Genomic DNA, 16,483 nt, shown 5'->3' with positions numbered 1-16,483 from the left:
CAAGAATGCAGTTTTAGAGCATATTAAATAGGATATGCTCTAAGACTTCAAAGTGGCAATACCAAGTGGGCATTTAGATGTAAGGGTCTAGAGTTAAGGAGAGAGGTTTAGGTTAAATATATCTGGGAAAATGAGGAGTTTCCTGCATATATATATATATATAGTTTTCAAAGTCAGGATAATGAATAAGATCAAGTAGGAAGACAATATGAAGTAAGAGGATCTCTCCCTTGATGAATGTCAACATTTAAAATCAAGGTAGAAAAAGGCAACAAAATAAATTAAGGAATGGTCAGAGGTAAGGGGCAAACAAGGAAAGTGGTATCACAGAGGGCAAAAGAAAAATATTTTAAAGAGGGTGTAACAGAGACAAACATAACGAGAGGTCCAATAAGATGAGAATGAAAAGGAATTCCGTGGCTGCTAATATTGCAAAAAGGACATCCAGGTCTTATGAGCCTCTTGATGAAAGAACACAAGCAAGACTTATAAAGGGCTTCATGCAAAAATACAAAACAAAAAATCTGAATGTGTTGGAGGTTTGTGCTACAGCTGTTTATACCAATTAATATAATGCTAATGTGCGTACCCCTTAATGCAGGCATGGAAGTAAGTGGTCCCAACTGGTGGGTAAGAAATGTTTAGGGTCAGCCTTCATAGTACTTTTTCACTAACAATTAGATGACGCACCTGAATACCCTTTCACATTGTTTTGAAACCGTGGGAACAGAAACTGAAAGTGACCATGACTTAGGGAGTCTAACTCCTCATTTTATGGGATCAGATTCAATTAAAATCTGAATCTGATCAAACCTCTAAATACTAACTCACAAGTAATACACATGAGGAAGGAACATGTTAAACTGTTACAGAGATGCAAAATCCAGGGTGAAACTGTACAGGACAATCAATGTGGTTTCTTCTACAAATAAACGGAAAAGGGAAAAAAGGAGTTTGAGAGGAAATTTAGATAAAAGAGACTTAAAAGACATATCAACTAATATGTCTGTGTGTCCCTTATCTGGATTCTGCTTCAAACTGTTAAAGAAAAGAAAAAGTACAACATCTGAGCCACAATTGAATATTCTGATGATATTAAGGGATTATTGTGGTATGTATGTGTGTGGTTATGGTTTTTGGGTTTGCCTTTTTTTTTTTAAGTAGATTTGGCACCATGGGGACATTTTGGGCCTTCACAAAAGCAGTTGTGATGAGGTGGGGGGCAGAAGTAGAGCGGAGTAGGTGGGCAAGTATGAGGAAGTAAGGAACTGGAGGCAGAGGCTGTGAACAGCTATTTAAAGACTAGCTTTAAATATCATATTACCCAGTAATTCCACTTCTAGGAATTTACCTGAAGAAAATAAAATCCCTGATTCGAAAAGATATATGCATCCCTATATTTATCACCACAGTATTTACAATAGCCAAATTACGGAAGCAACCTAAGTGTCCGTCAATAGATGAATGGATAAAGAAGATGTGGTACATATACACAATGGAATATTATTCAGCCATAGGAAAAAGAAAACCTAGCATTTACAACAACATAGATGGACCTAGAGGGTACTATGTGAAGTGAAATAAGCCAGGTGGAGAAAGACAAATTCCGTATGATTTCATTTATTTGTGGAATATAAAAACAAAACAAAATGAACAAAAGAGCAGTAGACTCACAGACACTGGAAACTGGTAGTTACTTCAGTGGAGGGGTTGGGATGGGTAGGTGGGTTGGGTGAGGGGGATAAAGGGGCACAAAAATTCTCAATCATAATATAAGTTGGTCATGGGGATAGTAGTACAGCACGGAGAATATAGCAATGATCTGTAACATCTTCCTATATTGACAGATAGTAAGTGCACTAGTGGGGGGGAGAATTTAATAATATGGGTAACTGTTGAACCACTGTGTTGTATACTTGAAACCAACGTAAGACTGCATAACAATGATACTTCAATTAAAAAATAAGACAACTAGCTTTGAAGGAGAACAAAGATAGGGTTTAGCTGGAGGCTAACGGAATCTCAGGAATTTTTCTTTGATGGGGAAAAGGAAAATTGTTTTCATTTAAACAGAAAATTTGAATGCTGCTCATAACTCAGTAGAAAGCAAAATGTAAAGATGTAGTGAAGTGAGGTTTCTAAGATGGGACCATGGGAAGGATTCCAAAACCATGTGAAGCAGCAGGCCTTTCCTTTCAAGAAAATCACTTCCTTCACTGTAAAGGAAGGGGCAAAGGCAAAAATGGGTGCAAATCCCAGTACATTCTTAGGTTCTGTAGCAAGAATATGAGGTCTTTGTTTTGTCTGTGATATACAGGCAAAGTCTTAGGGTGGAGAACAGGGAGAAAGAGCCAGGGGGAAAGGTGATAGGTGGAGACTGAGGGGAGAAGTGAAGAAAAAGCAGCTATTTCCAGAGCCAGAAAACAGAGGGAGAAAACATATTTGTGGGAAATGAGTCAATTAAATAGACCAACGCCTGAAGACATCATTGAAAGAAAGGCTGTGGTGGTATTTCCAGTTTGCAAATATTAAAATCTGTCAAGCCCGTTAAGTCTTCATATCCCTTGACCAAGCAATCCCATTTATGGGAATTCACTCTAAAAAAATTATTTTTGAAAGAGGAAAGCTATATGTAGTGTTCATTTGATCAGTTGAAAGGTAGGCTTCATTTGATCAGTTGAAAGCCCTCAAGAGCAAAGCTGAGATTTCCCTGAGAAAGAAGAGTTCTACTGGTTCCATTTCTCTGGTAGAAAGAACACTGATCTAATAATTTTTAGCAAATTAGAGAATGTCATCTTAAATTTTATAATGAGCACTAAGAAATAACATGGGAAAATGTTCAGGCCAAGAAAAAAGGGCAAAAGACAAACTTCAGTTTACAGGGATTTAAAATGTGTAAGTATGTATATATGTAAGAAAAAAACAAGAGAGTTTATTAGCATGATTGAACAGTGGCTGTTTCAATTTTAATTTATTAATAGTGTCACAAAATAGAAATAGAGCTCTATTATTTCGTGTCATTATTTTTTGTGAAACAGAGCTCTATTATTTTTAATGGGAGAAAGTAACGTATGTGGAAAGCCTTACCAGAATTATGTGACATTTTAAAGAAACTCTTACTAATGTAAACAAAACCTGCCAATTTTGAAAGGTTGCCTGGATAGTACTAAAAAGAATGGACCTTCTGGAAGGCAAACATGCCTACAAGGACCTCAATCCAATGCAAATTTTCAGTAGCATATAATTCCTCAATACAAAGGAAATGAAGAAAGACCCAGAATGACAAAGTAGGTGATCAGTTTAAGAATTTTCCACATCCTTATCTAGCATCGAGGCATGCATTCAACTTTGACTCAGGCCAGAGATATTTGCACCAGGCAGCAAAATATTCAGCACAGTGAAGTTTTCTCTCTCTTCCCCCTTTCTCAGAGGATTCTTACATGTTTATTGAGCTTGAGAAAGGCAAGCAAATTTAGTAAAGAAGTCGCATGGACCTCAGTTTGAATGCCGGCTCCACTTTCATTCATTCAATGAGAAAATATTTATTGAGTAGCTACTGTATGTTAAGAACTGTGAATATAACAGTGACCAAAAAAATAAATACTTTTTATTTTAAGGAAAAGGGTACCATGTTAAAATTCATTCTCTTTAGGGTGTCATACTTTAAAGAGAAATGATAATAACTCTCTGGAGCTTAGGCTCTAGTAAGGCAGAGAGACATGAATCAAATGCCATAGTGTAGTAGGTAAGAGTATGGTTCTATGTAAACAATGATATGAATGCTAAAGTGTTTGAGGGTAAAGTGTACTAGTATCTGCAACTTATTTAGAATTTCTTCAAATTAAGATGGTCTGATGCATGGATTAAGGGATAGATATTCAATAAAGCAAATACAGCAAAATATTTTAGAATCTAAATAATTTATATATTAGAATCTAAATAATTTATATATGAATACTTACTATACATACCCCTTCCCAATATTTTATTATAAAGAATTTTTAAACATACAAAAAAGTTGAAAGATACTGTGAAACAGTTTCAAAGAGTCAGACTACAGGAGGGATTTTTTTTTTTTAATGAAAAGTTCCATCTTTGACCAAGAGCCCAACTGAGTATCACAGATACACAGAGGCAATCTCAAAACCACTTGAAACCCTGGATTAATCAGTTTGTTCATCAATATTTGCTTGTTTGTTTAGCTGACAACAGAAAACATTTACACACAAGACACTAGCTAAAACTGCTGGTTCATCTCTTCATTCTGGCACTTTGGAGGTGGGGTGAGAGCAGCAGGTGGTCACTAATTGCATCAGTCTGTAAAATCAGATATAAGAATCCCTTCTCAATCTCCCAGGATTAACTAGGATATTGCACAGGACAGCAGTTTGAAAGGTTTCTTCCTACCACCCCAACTTCATCTTACACCATTCACTCCTGCTTCTTATGCACCAGCCATGTTAGTTCCTCTATGTTGAGCTAATTCAGTGCTATCCAACAGCCATATAAGGTAAGCCACTAAAGCACACTATATACGCAATCTTAAATTTTCTCATAGTTAGATTTTTTAAGTTTTTAAAAAAGTGAAATTAACTTGAAAATAACCCAGTTTATGCAAAATAGTAACATTTCAATATGTAATCATTATAAGAAATTAATAATTTTTTATTTTATATTAAAATTCTTTTTTTAATTCTTTTTCAGTACTACATCTTCAAAATCTGGCATGTATTTTACACTTACAGCACATTTGTACATTATAGCCAAATTTCAAGTGCTCAGTAGCCATACTGGCTAGTAAGTACTTCATTTAATATCATAACTCTAAACTTTTACCTATATTCAGGGCCTCTGTGCATTTAAAATTCTCCCTCTGCCTGACATGCTCTACTCTGCCAATCTCTGCATGACTTGTATCTATTTATCTTACATGTTAGTTTGAAAACATTTCCTCAATGAGGTCCTCCCTTTCATCACTCTAAAATTCCTTACATTAGTTTTTTGTTTCTATCTCTGGTAGGACTTACCAAAACCTGCAATGATTTATTATGTTTGATTCTTTTCTGTATTGCCCTCTGGAATGTAAGCTTTATAAGAGCAAGGACAAAGATGATTTCTGTATTGTTTATGATTGCATCCCTAATACTAAGCACAATGTTTGAAACATAGAAGCAATCGATAAGTATTTGTAGACAAATTAAGAAATAGATAAATCGAACACCATAGAGATGTATTGGGTTTATATGTATGTGAAAGTGTTTCACGGGAACTCTTCCAGCCCACAAATCAGAGTATACACTGCAGCCATTCCTAACTAGCTTGGGGCTTTCAAATATTTCTCTGGCAAGTGGCAATGGATAGAAATAACATGATTCTTGGAAAGAGACCAAGCTGTTAAGTAGTTGTTACCATTTTCCAAGGAATCAATAAATTTTTAAAAGTCAAGGGAAAATGAAGGAAGTGCCACTGGTCAAGGCAGCATCCAAATGATCAGGAATCAACGCCACATTTGGAGACAAAAGATATGGATTAAAGATTCCAATTTGCAAATTCCCAGCTATGTTATCATGGACAAGCCATTTAACTTCTCTCCATCTATAAAAATATGGTATCTTAAGAACAGAATTAAATTAAATGAGATTATATATGAAAGTGTTTTGAAAATAGTAAAGTGTATGTGTATATATATATATATATATATATATATAAATTGTCTCTAGGCTGCTCATGAAACTTGGACCTTCAAATTCTATCACGATGAATTTTCACCACTGCTCATCTGGCTTCTTGTTTTGTTTAATTTTAAATTACTCTGTAGATTATATATAGATAACTTCTTCACCTAATCAAACAAAATCTATCCTGATACCAAATAAAATCTTAAGACTATGGACTGGTAAGATGATTCCACATGGGAAATAATCTTAAATGGAAGAAAATGTTATAAAATAGTAATTCTCTAACAGGTAATAAATATGGGGATAAGAGTCCTTCCAACTATACCAGGTCCCTCTCCACCTATTCCCCAACCTCTAGCCCACTAATTATTTCCATACGAAACACAGTTACTGGTGAACTATGTCCTAGTGTATCACAGGGTGAAGGTAGGGAGGAGGAGGAAAGGAGGCAAAAATTCACTGCCATAAAATATCTGAGCTGTAAAGCTGCATCAAATTTAATTCGTCTAAATGGCAGCTAAGGAAAACTCAGGCTCAGGGTGGTTTAAGTAAGGCGCATTGTCACAGTTAATAATCATAAAAACATCTTCAAATCCCAGCTTGACCCCTTTGCTCCTAAATTTTCTCATCTAAAAGTGAGTAAAAAACACCATCTTAATATGTTTGAAGAGTAGATAAAATATCAAATGTACTGACACTGTGAAAGTACCGAGTAAAGGTCAGCTGTAATGAGGTGGCTAATGTTCATGTGGTCCTGATCTCATTTATCCCCAATGTACAATGACATTGGAGGAACGGGGTGACTGGGAAACAGAGAAATCATCATCTCAAACTCATCTTTTAAAAAGATTAGAAGGAAATAGATGAAAGTCTACCACTGGTTATCTTTCTAAACTAAAACTGTGAAGGATTTGTTGGTGGTGGTAGGTTTTTTTTAACTTTTATTCTTCTGTATACTCTAAATTTTCTGTGAGAATCATGTATTACTTGCAGAATAAAAGAAACATAAATGCATTTTAAAAACAAGGAGTTTGAGTTAAAGACACTTAAGTTGAAACAGTAACAATATGACAATATTTTAGCTGGCTGGACCCTGGTTACCAACTCCTGTAAAAAAAAAAAAACATATTTCAGGGATTGAGGAAAATCCTACAGAATGCCCCAGAATCTCAGAGCTAAGAGCACTTTCAAAGGCCACTTAGTCCAAACTCCCAACTAATAGCTAACATTGGTCAAGTACTTCAGAGTTTATGAATTGCTGTGCATTTACCTACAGAGCTCACCTGATCCTCACAACACTGTAAAGGTATAAGACAGCTATGATGTAATGGAAGAAGCATGAGCTCAAGAGTAAGAAGGAACTGCTTCAAATCATAGCTGTGCTGCACAGCCTCAGGCAATTCAATTAACTGTTTTCTCTTCCAAAAAATGGAGATAAAATGATACTTGTCTTAGCTAACCCAGGAAGTTGTTGAAAGAATAAAGTGAGATAATGTTAGTGAAAATACCATGTACACTATACAAAAGGCCCTTCACTTATCTGAGCCTTGTTTCCTCTCTGCTTTTACCACTACCCACCTTATGCCCTAGCTGTTAAGTTGTACTAAACTACAGGGCTCCCCCAAAATGTTCTCAAACCTTCTAGCTCTCATCCTGCTCTTTCAGGAAGGTCCTTCCACTCCCCTCTTACTACCTCTCCCCCGCTGTGCTTGGTTAGTCCCTTCTCACCCCTCAGAGCCCAATTTAGGTATCACACCCATTAGGAAGGCTTGCCAGGCCACCCCCACTTCAGGTGCAAGATGCCTTTCCTCTGCCTTCACACAGCACCAATATATGAGTCTTTTTTGTCTCAATATAGTATAATAGTCTATAAACACATCTATTTCTCAACTCTAAACTTAAGAGTAGAAACCAGGTATGATTCATCAGAGCCCCTGAAAATGCCTGATGCTTAATATGAGTTCAGCAAATGATCTTTAAATGACAATTAAAACAGTGGTTTTCATATAACAGGTACATAAGACACTTATGCAAAATATTATAAGGTAATACTTTTCAACCTTGGCTATACATCAGAATCACCTCTAAACTTTCAAAAGTAGAGAGATTTTTATTAGTTACAAGAGATGTTTATTAAGTAGAGTTGAGACAGAGTCCAAGCAACTGTACTTTTTTTTTAGATCTTTCCAAGTTGTTCAATTGGAAGGCCTGCCAAAATAAAAAACCACTGCTATACATAATTTTAAACATAAAATTATAATTCTACCTAACATCTACATACCCTAACGTCTTATAATTCATTTTCACATATACTATACTACTAATCATCATGGCAACTCTGTGTTAGGTATTATTTCTAACCTCTGTTAGGTATTTTCCAAATGAAGAAACAGATTTCAATAAGCTGTGTCCAAGTAGGTCTTTGCCTAACTTCAAATTTAACTTCTTCCTTTTTACATTTATCTACTTCTGAGAAAGTGTTAGATAATATAGCAAAAATATACAAAGTACTATGGGGACAAGGGTTCAAATTAGGAAGATACCAGTCTCAGCTTTGTGGAAATCAGGGAGAAAATAAGGGAAGCCAGGCCTTTACGATATAAGCAAGCATATGAAGTTGTAACCCTTATCTATACTGTCATTGTCATTTATATCCCAAGAGAGCCAAAAGGCAGCTTCTACAAAGGAGAAAAATGTTACTGCCAACCTCAGTTGGTACTTACACAGTCTGACAGGGAAAGGGTCACTGGAGAGTGCTGGAAGTGGAAACGTAGATGAAGAAAGCCCCATAAACAAAAATCAATCTCCCAATGCTGCATGTAAATTACCGCACCCAAACTCAAGGAATAACAGCCCAGACAGAATAGACTTTCTATAACTAAGACTTAGATCAATTTTAGAGAATTAATCAATACCAAGCAAAATCATGCTAATGTGGGGTCAATGAATCTCTGGTTCTTTCTAGACTTATTACTACATGATTCCTAGGGAGGGGATAATCTGGAGGATCTCACCACATGGATGATTTCCCCCATCTCAAAGATTAGCAGGATGGGAGAGTGGAGGGAGTTACTCATGAGAGATAGCGCTTAACAAGAGCAGGAATATGTTTTCATTATGTTATATTACATATTACATTGTGTTAATAAGTTTATGATGGCAAAGAGAAATGAATATTCAGGCACAGATGACTGAGAATACTGGATAAAGTCTGACCTCTCAGTTTCAGTACAGAAATGTTATCTTGTAAGTCTGCAATATCATGACCATCCGACATAGTTTTATCAGCAATTACTTTTTTGTAGTTCAAATCAGGGACTTCAGTCAGGATTTTCTTAGGGGGAAAGAGCTAAAGAGATTAGGAAACAATCTAAGAGGGCATTTCTAGTGCCCAAAGATTAGTTTGCTATAACATTAAAAGGCATTATGATATAGTGGCAAAAATACTACATTTAGATTTTAAAAATGTAGTTTTAAACCAATATTTAGTCATTTGCCAATGATGTGCCTTTGAGCAAGCCAAGAATTCTACTTCAATCTCCTAACTTGTAACATGGAAATACCCATCTCATAGGGCTGTTGTAAAGACTAAACAAAAAACACCAGGGAAAGATGTAATTCTTTTCTCTGTATGAATGATAAATGTAAATGCATGAAAATGTCTTTACCAATCTTTCTATGTACAAAAAAAGAGAGTAGACTAAATGAAGAGAAATTTTATTTTAACGCTTACAGCAATATACTTGCAAAACATTCCTGTACCCTCCATGCCAAAAAGTTAAAGCAACCTAGGTAATGAACGTAACACACAACAACTGCTGGTATCTGGTAGATACAGGCTGGAATTGGGTCTGCCACTTTCAGGAAAATCATGAATTAAGTTCCCTTAGCCAGTCTGAGTCTCAACAACCTGATCCTAGAAACAGATACCAGCAATCACCTTACATGCTCATTTTGAAGACTTGATACATTTCACGTAGCATCTGTTACATTAACAGGTGTTCAATAATGTAAGCTATTGTTAATAAGTTCACCTAACAATAAGCTAACAAATTATACTTTTCAAAGGTTTCTTTATGTTCAATATTTTACTTAGTTGCTTCGTAATCCTGTAAGATAGTCATAGCAACTGTTACTATCCCCACTTACAGTTAGGACAAAAAGCACAGAGATAAAATTATTTCCATAAGGTCACACAGTTTATTAAAATGTTTTTTAGGTCTGTTTATCAAAATGTTTGATAAACTATTCCTAAAATAAGGGAAAAAATTAGTAAAACAACTTTTTTATCCCTCTATTTTAACCCTTCATTTCAGCACTTACCACACCATGTCAGTATCTTTAACTCCTTAAGGACTTGATGTATATCTAAACATCCTGTCCCACTATGGGGCCTGGCACACAGCAGAAAAGAACTCAGTAAGTGTTTATAAATAAATGGATGCACAGATGAAGCCAATCTCCCAGAGAAAAATTAGGGAAGGAAAAAACTGGATATGGTATATTAGGGCTAATAAGAAAGTGAAAGAAAGAAAGTATTTTAAGAGCTTAATAAGAAAGAGAAATCTTTGTGTGGAGTCAAACAGGCTTTAAGTATCACTAGAGAAAGACAAAAACCACAGGAGATCCAGAAGAGACAGTTTCAATTCAAAGGTTTAAAGTTAGGGTGCTTATTTAGATTTCCAAAACCAAGTTGCAAATTCCCAAGAAACAATCCTAGCTTAGGATAATTCAACAGTAGTTTTCAGGTTGTGGCTAAAAGAACAAAAGCCAAAAATTCTGCAGGCTTTGGTAGAGAAAAACTGATGTAAAAGGGAAGAAAAGCTCAGTCTAAAATAAGTCCCCCAAAATGTTAGAATCCACTTGGATTTGCATACTGGGTGTGGTTCCTCTTCATTCTGAGAACTATTCTTGAATAAAACCCCAGTGTAGCAGCTGGCAGTAAATGGGACAAAATCATATTATTCATTCAAACAAATATCTGAGTGCCTGCTTTTTGGAGTCACTACTCTTGGCAATGGGGTTAAAGTAGTGAAACAAAACAGACAAAATCTTCTGCTCTCAGGAAGCTTTCGATCTAGTGGTAAAAGACAGATGACCAATGGAATGGAATGGAAAGGAATGTCAGCCAGTAGGTGTTCAGGAAGAAAAAGAAGGGAAAGAGCTGGTGAGGAGCTAGTCAAGTATTAGAATCACCTGGAGGGCTTGTGAAAGCAGAGGCTCTGGAACCCCACCCAGAGTTTTTCACATGTAGGTCTGGGATGGGACAAATAATCTGCAATTCTAACAAATTCCCAGATTATGTTGATGCTGCTGGTACAGGGACCACACTTGGAACTAACTGCCTCTAACCCAAAGGATTAGGTGACCTGTATCTCATGGGCCTTGACTTGATTCTTCATTCATCCATTTACTCATTTCAAACACATATTCGATGCCTGAAACTTTGCAAGGCACTAAAACTAAACAGATCCTAGCCTTGAAGAAATTCACAGGTTAATGGAAAAGACAGGCATAAACTCAAATCATGGCCATAGAGTGCTATAGGGAGCTATAGGAATAAAATATACACCAGCCAGGAGATGGCAGAGCAACTCATTCTATGGAGGTTAGTAGGTGGAGTGTCTAAGGGACTGCTCCCCAAAGGTCCAACAAGCACTTCTCCATAGGCAAGTGGAGGTGGGAGGCCAGCCTTCCTGGCAAAAAGAACACTACATGCAAAAGCAGAGATGAGAAATAGTATGACAGAGTAGAATGTAAGGCTGCAAACATATGCAATACTCTGAACTGAGAGCTTCCTATTCATTTTGAAGAGTTTGTGAATTTAATTTTAGGCCACTAGTTGGGGGGGATGAGGAGAAATTATGTGTTTGGATTTTGTTTTACAAAGCTCTCTCTGGATACACAGTGCCCTCCTTTCATAAAGCACTGCTTCCTCCAGACCTAGCACAGGGGCCTCTTAACATGTGCCTAGTAAATGTATATTGAATTGAACTGAATAAGCTTTTTGTCAAGGGCTGTCTTAGGGATGAGAAGCAGGTCACCACCTTCCCTATAGGATTCACTTTGGCCAGGACAAGACTTGTAAAACAGGTCCAGCAGCCTCAATTATTGCATATTACTCTCTGTACAACTGGAGTCCCCCAGAGATTAGGGCTGGCACTCATTGTTTACATGTCTACCTCACCCACTAGACTTTGAGCTCTTTGAAGACAGGCAATGTCTTATTAGACTGAATCCTCAGAGTCCTGGCAGGAGACCTGAAACATAGTAACTCTCTGGACTCCAGTAATGTTGGGTAAATGAATGACTAAATAAGCATATTTACCAGACAGACTTATGAGCTCATACAGGCAAGACAGAGATAAGCTTCAGGGAATGTTTCAGATCCATGTTCCCAAAACCCTTTATGAGAAGCAGTTTCTAGTTGAGGTGAGATGGATTTATATGCACCTGATTTAGGATTTCCCAAATAGAAACAAAATACGTTGCAAATCCTGTGGCAGAGATCCTACCTGGCCTCGGAAGGCCCCAAAGAGTGGAGGGGGGATTGGAGACAGGACTGGAGGAGGGAATTCTTCAGTGGAGTGCTGAAAGCTGAGTAGGTGCTTGATACCTGCCGGTTTCTAGGGCGTTAAAGCAAACTCCTGGAACTTTAGGGCTGGAAGTGCCCTACTCAAGGTCACGAGGAACTAAGTGAAGTCACAAGGTAAGACCTATAAAGCCCAAAGATACAGTAGGCAAAATTAAAGATTTTTCTCAGGAACAACTGTTAAAAGAAAAGCTAGACTAATTAACATGATTTATTGGTAACCACAGCACTAACCTGTCCCCTTTTACGGTTCTTCGAAAAAACATTAAGACAGTTATCCAAGGGGTTAACAAACAGCAAGCACTTGGCTCCCAGCGCCCACAAACACCCAAACGTCTCAAGTACTCTTTCACAACTCTCCCAGCAATGTTTGCTGTTAAAATATTCAAGACAGGGCAATAATAACCATGTCTTTTGAAAAGGAATAGTGAACATAAAATAACCATAACTCTCCTTTCCCTGTTTGGTTTTTAATTCCACAAGTTACGGAGTATTCCCCGGGTCGGGGAGGGCTGCACAAAGCCAGCACCCGCCAGTTGGATCTTTCAGGGAGTTGAGCCCTATAGGTGGTTCCCTGGCCCGGGAACCGGACTCCACTTTGCTAGGCTTCTCGGCAACCGGCGGGGACGAGCGCCGGAGGACCGCAAAGTTCCGGAGGGAGTCGCTCCCGGCCCCAGACCTGTCGGGTCTCCCGGCCCCTCCCCCGCCATTCCCGGGCCCCCCGGCCCCCCGGCGTCTGAGACCCGCGGCAGCGCCGGCGAGCGCACAGGGGGCCTTTGTTGGGCGGGCAGGAGCGGCCAGCCTCGCGGGGCGGCGCACTCGCCTCACCTTACCTGGTGCCCCCGCCCGCGGCCCCGCCGCGGAGAATGAATGAATGGGCGCGGGCCCCCCACGCCGCGCCGCCCTAGCCCGGCTGCCTGCGACGCCCGGGGTGCCGACGGGACACCGGCTCTCACCTTCCGCTCCCGCGCGCCCCGACTCCGCTCCTCCTCCTCCTCCTCCTCCTCCTCCGCCCGGGCGGCGGCGGTCGAGCCCGGGAGTGAGCGCTCGAGCGTGCGCGAGGGGCCGCCTCACGCCTCCCCTGCCGGCTTGTGCCGGGGGTCCCCGCTGGACCCGGGGGGGTCCGCGCCCGGGAGCGGGCTGGAGGGAGCGAGGGGACGCGGGCGAAGGGGGTGCTGCGGGAGTTGGGGATGCGCGGGATCTCAGGCGGCCTCCGAGAGGGGCGGGCGGCCGACCGCGGGTTCTTCGAGGGGATCTTGAAAGCGTGCGGCTCCTTGAGAGAGGGGATGGGAGTCTGCGGGAAAGCGCCCGCGGAGAAAGGCGGCGGGGCCCGGGCAGGGGGCGGCGGGTAGCGAGTGTGCGGGGGAAGGCGCGAGGGGGCGTCGGCTGCGCTGCCCGCACCTCCGGCTCCGGCGGCGGCGGCGGCCGGCCTCCTCCCCTCCTCCCCCGCCTCCCGCAGGTGGGAGGGGGCGGGGAATGCTGGACCCACCCACGTGAGCGAGACCGACCCAGGCAGAGGCGGGGCGGGGGGAGGGGAGCCTGGAATGACGTCATCGGCGCCTGACGCCAGAGGCTGGGAATCACCGGCTGCCGCGTGACGTCATCGCGCCCCCGTCTCTCCCTTGGTCGCTCACTCTACACAGCTTCAGGCTTCTTTGACGCTGCCCGTAATGAGGAGGGTTTTGGGACGAGCTGGGGGCGTTAGTGGTGTAGGGAGGGTCAAAGCTGACGGCTAACCGCCCAGGCATATGGCCTTCCCTCTTCAGGTTGCAAAGCAGCCCTGCGTCTGCTAGCTCGCTGCCAAGAGCTAGATTTGAAAACTACCCCATCTCCTGGAACCTCAGAACCAAACATTTATTATAATCTTTATTTTGTTTGTAGGGATAAGGGTAGGGGGACAAAAAAAATAATAGTGGAGATGTGAACTATCATGGAGTGATGATGTGCAAAAAATGGGCTTCCTTTCCCTTTTTTCACGGAGGCTACATTCAACCCAAACATTTCCCTGAGCTCAGATTCCCTATTTTCCACTGCCTCCTGGACAGCATCACTTCTACACCTCACTGAACCTCAAATCCCACATGTCCAAAACTGCACGTTTGTGACTAAGCGTCTAGAATCAGATTGCTTCAAATCCCGGCTGTACAAATGTTATAGGACCTTAATATTTCTAAGTCACAATTTTTCCATAGTAAGTAGTACCTGTATATCCTTACCTTGATCTCTCTAACCCTCAGTTTTACCGTAGTAATAGTAACTGCAACTTAGCATATATTAAGTAAGCCCTTTGGAATGTTGGCTATTCTTAGGACCATTTCACCCCAAATTGAGCCACCTGTTGCTTCATGGTCTCAGTGAATGGATCATCATCCAGCAGTCCACTAAGCTAAAAACCTGGACATAGCCCCCATTCTACCACTCTCAACACCTTTATCATATTGGTCTCCAAGTCCGGTAGAGTCTACTAAACATTTCTCAAGTCCTGGCTTGACCTTCTCTTAACTCACCACAATCACCTGGGCAACCAGAGCGCTTTCAGTCTCTCCAAATCAGTCCGTTCTTACTGGTGACCAGAATAACCTTCTAAAACCACAAAGTTGATGGTGCCCTACCCTGTTTAAATGCTCTGCGAGGCTTTTGTTGCTTTCAGGATGAAGTCCAAACTCCTCAACTTGGCACTTTACGGCTTGGTGCTTATACCAGCCTTACTAGTTTCATTTTACACCATGTTGCTTTTGTTCCAGCCACACTGAAATGTTAATGTTCTTTGAACACACATTTCTTCACGTTTCTGAGCCCTTTTCTTTTTATTTCAGTAGCCAACATTTATTCACTTTACAAAGCCCAGCTCAAATGTCTATGTTTATTTATCATTTGACTAATATTTCTTGTTTCCCTAAGCCTTTATGATGCTGTAGTCCTGTAGTACTTCCATGCCTTTTATAACATGCAGCACACTGTATAGCACCTGTATTTGTGTACCTGCTGTCTACAGGAGAAGAGGGTTTAAAAACAAAAATCTTCCATGAATGTCTTCTGGATTTCATACCATGTGCTAAACTGATGTGTGGGTGACCAGAGCCTGAAATTCACTTTCTCCACGGCTTTTAACATAGTTAACAAAATCCAGACAATTCTACAAAATTGTAGTAAACATTAATCCCATATCATTCAAGTGCTAGAGCATGCATCCTCAATGGAGGTGGTATTTCCTCCAAAGAAGTAAAAATTGGCTTTTAGGTGGGCATAAAACATCTCAGATATTATGATGGTTTGTGGCCTCACCTCAAAAGCTCAACCCTATTAGACAAACTCTTATCCCTTAGTATTTTATTTCTCTGGCTAGAGATTATTTTTATTTCTTTTTATTGAAATATAATTGACATACAACATTGTATTAGTTTTAAGCCTACAACATTGTGATTTGGTACATATATATATTGTAAAATGGTAGCAACCATAAGTTTGGTTAACATCCTTTGCCACATATGGTTACAAATTATTTTTGTGACAAAAACTTTTAAGATCTCCCTTAGCAACTTTCACCTATACAAAACAGTATTTATAACTATAGTCACCATGCTGTACCTTACATCCCCAGGATTTATTTAGCTTATAACTAGGAAGTTTGTAACTTTTGACCATCTTCACCCCTTGTGCCCACCCCTCCACCTGGGATACTTTAAATGTAATTCAGTTTTTCTCCTTAGGAAAGCAATGCTTAAAAAAAAAAAGTTGAGAACCCCCATGCTAGAGTAATGCGTAATCTAATGTATTCTTTCCACTTGTACTTCCAGTCTACCACAGGTGAAGGGTTTAGTCCTGACAGCACAGCATTTCAGGGGCTATCGCTGACTTAGCACCACCAACAGAACCCTCGTTGTCATCTCATCAGTGAGTGATTCAGTTCCAGAATCTCATCCTCATCCTCTGGGGTCACTCCTGGTACCAACTCCACAGTTTAGGTTTTCCAAAAAGCAAAGCCTGAGATTACTACTTGAATGTAAGTAGTTTATTTGGGGGGTGATGCTGTTAACGGGAATGAGACAAGAGAAAGGGAAATGTGCAGTGTGTTATTGAGAGCCTTCTTCTAGAACCTCAGAGAAGCACACAGAACGCCCCCCACCCCGCCCGCCCAAATAGAGCACCTTGATGATGAGAGCTTCTATTTCTCATTGAGTGAGGGCTGTCCCCGGGGTTGTTGCCTCCTCTG

General features: G+C 40.2%; 1 protein-coding gene across 2 annotated transcripts in view; it reads right to left on the bottom strand.

The window, feature by feature from the left end:
* PAK1 (p21 (RAC1) activated kinase 1) overlaps nucleotides 1-13,669 on the bottom strand; it is a 122,438-nt gene extending 108,769 nt beyond the window's left edge. Inside the window, exon 1 of one of the 2 annotated variants that reach the window (XM_073215975.1) lies at nucleotides 13,227-13,669. The gene's annotated coding sequence lies outside the window, so the exon portion shown is untranslated. Of the gene's footprint in view, nucleotides 1-13,103; nucleotides 13,200-13,226 lie in introns of those variants that run through there. The other variant, XM_073215976.1, reaches the window with a different exon arrangement.
* Between the last annotated feature and the right edge of the window lie 2,814 nt (nucleotides 13,670-16,483).

This window comes from Manis javanica, chromosome 11, assembly GCF_040802235.1.
Source record: "Manis javanica isolate MJ-LG chromosome 11, MJ_LKY, whole genome shotgun sequence".
Lineage (NCBI taxonomy): Eukaryota > Metazoa > Chordata > Mammalia > Pholidota > Manidae > Manis > Manis javanica.
Note: the sequence above shows the minus strand (reverse complement) of the source record. Positions and strands in the feature narration are given on the sequence as shown.